We start from the raw sequence: 5,276 nt of genomic DNA on the forward strand, positions 1-5,276 counted from the left end.
TCACTCAGGCCTGCAGCCGCGCTGAGGCAATTCCTCATTTACTGCAAACACGGGACTGGGACGTTCGAAGTTGTGTTTTCCGACGTGCACAATTTGTTTGTAAAACCTCTCCGCTCATAGCAACACAGTTTTCCTCCCGTTTCCCTGTTTATTTCTTTCCTTACTGTATCCTTTCTCTCCATAACTTCCCGAGCATTCATTACAGCGACTCTGCGCCGCGCGCGAGGGTGATCACATGGTTTAGTTTAGCTCCGCCCTTCATTCACTTTGATTGGTTGGAGGACCAACCTCACGCTCAGTCCTCCAGCTCCGTCCCCCGTCCTTTCATTGGTCCGGTGCTGACATCAATCACCTGGAGTCGCTTTGTTGGCTAGAAAATGCGCAATGTGTCCTCCTTGAGCTGATATGTTGGGGAATGTGATGGGAGAGTTTACTGAGGGTAAGAATTCCCTTTGTGTGAGCTCTGCAGTAGATTTCCTTTATTCATGGAGGGAATTGCCTTCCTACTCATGACTGTATCGCTGTGATTGATGAATCAATGCCATCTGAACCAGTACATAAACACCCCATTTTCACATCTGAGATCTTTAGCACATTGTATCACGTTCTTCTTTGGAAACAAAAAGACATGAAACGGAGCCTCAAGGAATCGGAGCACGTGTAGGGCATTGATCGCCTTCAGCTTGTTCCCCCATTCTATCAGATCATGGCTTGGCCAACCCAGACCTCAACACCTCTTTTATGGTTGATCCGCATAACCCTCAACTGCTCAATATTTCAAAAAATGATCTGCCCTCTTTTAAAATAATTTGAGATAGAGTCATAGATTCCTTACTGTGTAGAAACAGGCCCTTCAGCCCAACAAGCCAGAACAACCCTCCGAAGAGTAACCCAACCATTCCCCTCCCACATTTAACTTTCACAATTGTTTGGGTGAGAAAATTATAGCCATTCACTGAGAGAAAAAAATCTTTACTTTTTCTAAAATGAATGTTCCCTTATGTAATGTCCCCTGGTTTGAGACTTCACTGGTGCTAGAAGATCTAGTCAACATCTACTCTGTCAAGCTCCTCAGAATCTTGTTTCCATTATATCACCCCTGCTTATCTATTCTTGATAGGTCAACCCTTTAGTCCTCGAAGCACCTAAGTGAATCTTTTTTGAATGGTCTCCGATGTTGGTTTATCCCTTATTAAATATGGGAGCTAACATTGTATACAGCACTGCAAGTGAGGACTCAGCAACAGCCAGTGTGGTAAACCAATCCTCAATCCATGCTAATACATTACGCCGATACCATGAGCTCCTAAATTGTGCAATTAATTTTTATGTCGCACCTTATCATTTGCATTTTTAAAATCCAAATACATGACATCATTGGATTACCCTTTATCAGCCCTGCTTGTTATCTCCTCAATGAACTGTCGTAAATTTGTCAAATATAGTTTCGCTTTCACAAAACGCAGTCTGCCACGTTTAATGATAAGCTTTTCTAAATGTCCTGCAATTTCTTACTTTAATATTTGACTCTGTAGATTCTTTCAGTAGATTTGCTAAGTATGATTCCCCTCTCTTAAATCAATGCGGACTCTGTCCAATCCTGTCACTGTTCAGTAAGAAGCTTGACTGTACTCCAATGTAGTTAGTAAATGTATGTGTATTTATTTTTAAAAATCGATTACTTATCAATGCCGGACCCATGCAATATCAATAAATTAGTGACAGAATTTGGGTTATAATGTTTTTTTTTCTGTTAATTCCTTTTCGTACTGTGTTATGCAGACAGCATCAAGTGATCACTCTTAATTGTGAGTAACTTTGAAAGTAATATATTTTAAAAATGACATTCCAAAATGCTGCCTCATTATTGTGCAAGGAGGATTTTGCATTCAATAGTTTGTAGATAAAATTGAACAGATTTTTGCTGCAATTTGGCCAGACTGCTGGTTACACCAAAGTGGCAACTCTGCTCTCAAATTCTTACTTGACACTGCCCAAGGCGATACTGATGGGACTTCACTTTGCCATTCTTGTTGTCCAGCTTTATTTCCAGGTTTAATCCTATAATCATTCTAGAGCTTGTAATTTTAGACAACTTCTCTTTTAGGTACATATGTAAATGTCATACTGAAATGTTGCACTGAATGGTACCAAATCTAAAATTAGTCTCTAATGTGATAGTAACGTGCTTTGACCCTTCTACGTATGTATTGGCATAAGTCTATGCCAGTTATTTTTCTGAAGCCTGTGATTCCTGATGAAGGGCTTATGCCCGAACCATCATCTCTCCTGCTTCTCGGATGCTGCCTGACTTGCTGTGCTTTTCTAGCATGACACATTTCGACTCTGATGTCCAGCTTCTTTGGTTGTCACTGTCTCCTTTGAGAAGATTAAACCAAGAATATTTTTTGTTGATCAAAGTGCAATAGGAACCAATGCATGAAATTCAGATATCTCACATTTATCTTAACTATGTGAAGGCTAAGACATGAGTAAATTATTGTCAGTAATTGAAACCGTGCTGACAAACTTGTGCAGGATTAGTGCCTCAGCTTTAGAGTGTTCCCAGATATCGCGCAGCTGCAGTATTTTGTTTTGCACTCAGCTATATGTTGTTCTCACTTGTTTCTTTGTGAAAGATTACAAAATTAACTTCGATGAATGAACTTATGATTTCTTTAACCAATGTTGGAAGAAAAAAATCTCAGTATTTCAAGTGCTGATAAAGTAAAATAAACTGATAATCAGTCGAAAGGGTTTAAATGGATATGGAACAAATGCTGCCAAATGGGATTACATTAATTTTTGATATCGGTCAGCATGGGCAAGTTGGACTGAAGGGTCTGATTTTGTGCTGTACAACTGTGACTTCATTTCTCAGTTATTCAGGAAGTTAAATACTTCGAGGAATAAAAGGAAACTTTATGCAGAGAATGCACTTGAAATGATGATTGAGGTATATCAAACTCACATTATTTCATGACCTTTTCCTCTGGGTTCTTCAATGAACAAACTTGTTTTGTTATCTGAAAAACTATGTATCATGTGATTTGTTTCGCACAAAATATTTCGTTAGCATCTGGTGAACTACTAAGAAGTGTTCATGTTTAAACTTTAGGCAGCTTGATTGTTAAGCAAGAAAAGGTTAGCGTTTTACTCCCACTGAATCATTGCTCTATAAAAGATAACAAGCTTTTTATCTTTTCTGGGCATTGAATATATGGAAGTCAATTCTGAAGGAAAAAATCCTCCTCGGTAATGTTCCCACATATGTGGAGTAATTGCTTCTGGTCACTCTTCAGGTTATAGAGGCTAGGAAAGAAATGAGTTGGCCAAAGTTAGCAACATCATTTGGATGGACTATGCTCATTGGGGAAACTTGCAAGATCTGTAGAACAAACACGTGTTTCAGAGTGTATGCAATAAACCTGAACATTGTTATTTTTTCACAGAGCTTGGGACCCGACTGGAGCAGCAATGAAGCTTGTATTGTTTCTCATTTCCGAGCTTGCCAAATTATTGTTGGTAAATGCAGGTGACTTTATCAAAGCACATTTCACACGCCCCAGCTAGGAATTTGGGCCCAATTCTGTCAGTCCATCCATTCCTATGGATAAGAGGTATTTTAAATGTGAGCACTCCATTTAACTATTTGAATTGAATACTTCAGTGGTTAAGTCCTCTTGGATTCTTAATTTCAAATTACTCAATGAGATGTTTTGTCCCCCCTGAATTTGCCAAGCACTAGGCAGTTCTGGAATATTCCAAATATTTACAATAGATGCATTTACACTATTGAAGGCAACCTGGCAGATTTGAATACCAGTTGAAACTTTATTGCTGGAACAGCACAGCAGGTTAGGCAGCATCCAGGGAACAGGAGATTCGACGTTTCGGGCACAGGCCCTTCTTCAGGAAGGGCTGCTGTGCTGTTCCAGCAATAAAGTTTCAACTTTGATCTCCAGCATCTGCAGACCTCACTTTCTCCTCGAAGATTTGAATACCATTCAGGTAGTCAACAGGAATACATAAGTAACTTTATGAATTGCTTACTGTACACCAACAACGTAAGCCAATTACTATTGAAAGCACAGATTGTCGCCCAAGGATTCCCAAATTGAAACATTGTATTCCAGATATGCTCACTATCACCATCTGGGACCAGTCTCCCAAAGTGCTCCCAGAATTTAGAAAGCGCACACACTGCCCTCCAAAGCTAAATCTGCTGTCACAGGCGTCACTCTTATTGTATACAATGACATTTATTGTCCAGTTCTTTAACGTGACAAATTATTTTATAAACAATATATAAAATACTTTAAATCCTGAAAAAATATGATGTCATCCCTTTGTAGAAGTGAATGGAAAGTGTGACGTTTGCTTGACCTTTGGCTCTATGTATCAGGCCGAACTGAACCTTAAGCAAGATGTGGGATGTTTCCCACAGACTTTGTTTAAAAAAGCAAAGATTATGCTTTGAGATTTAAATGTTCAATCAGGTTTAATAAAAATCCTTCCAAACATTGAGTTTGACTTCAGCTCCTTGAAAGAGACATACTCTTGGTCTTCAATTTTGTGACATGTGGTCATTCTTTGGTAAAGGTGGCTGTGTGTACCACTGCAGGATGTTGTGCTGAAGTGCCTCATTCGGTGGATGAGCTTGATTACTGGTGTAACTTGGCTAATTTTGAGATGGAATGTTACTTTGAGTTAAATCTTGTTTTTAAACTGAAACGTGCTTGTGTAACTCAAGTGTGGAAACTATGCTCATGTTTGCAATGAACCTTTCACTTTTGGAGATTAGTATTTTTCCGATCTGTTTTGTAAATAAAGTTCAATATAAAAAGCACAGTGCTGGAGAACCGCAGGTCCAACAACATCTCTGAGGGGAATTAAACATTGTAAGCTCCAAGTCCAGTGACCTTTTGTCCGTTCAGACGAAGAGTCAGTGAACTTGAAATGTCACATTTTTTCTCTTCATCGATGCCCTCAGAACTGCTGAGTTTCTCCAGCACTTTGTTTCTGGTGTTCAGATCTCCAGCACCTGCAGTTTATTGTTTTGTTATAGATCCTATAATCTGACTTGGGGAGCGAGAGGCAACAACTGTGATCAACTGGGATAAAACTCCCCAACCATGAAAAAAAAAACACACAGTTCTTTATACTTTGCAAAACACGACTGTAAATAAGAAACGCAATTAAGCTAAGGGCAAGATGGCATATCACTGGCCTTATCTCAAACCTGCTACTCATCTTTGAGGACTAATCTGTCAGAA

Source organism: Chiloscyllium plagiosum, chromosome 8, assembly GCF_004010195.1.
Source record: "Chiloscyllium plagiosum isolate BGI_BamShark_2017 chromosome 8, ASM401019v2, whole genome shotgun sequence".
NCBI classification, from domain to species: domain Eukaryota; kingdom Metazoa; phylum Chordata; class Chondrichthyes; order Orectolobiformes; family Hemiscylliidae; genus Chiloscyllium; species Chiloscyllium plagiosum.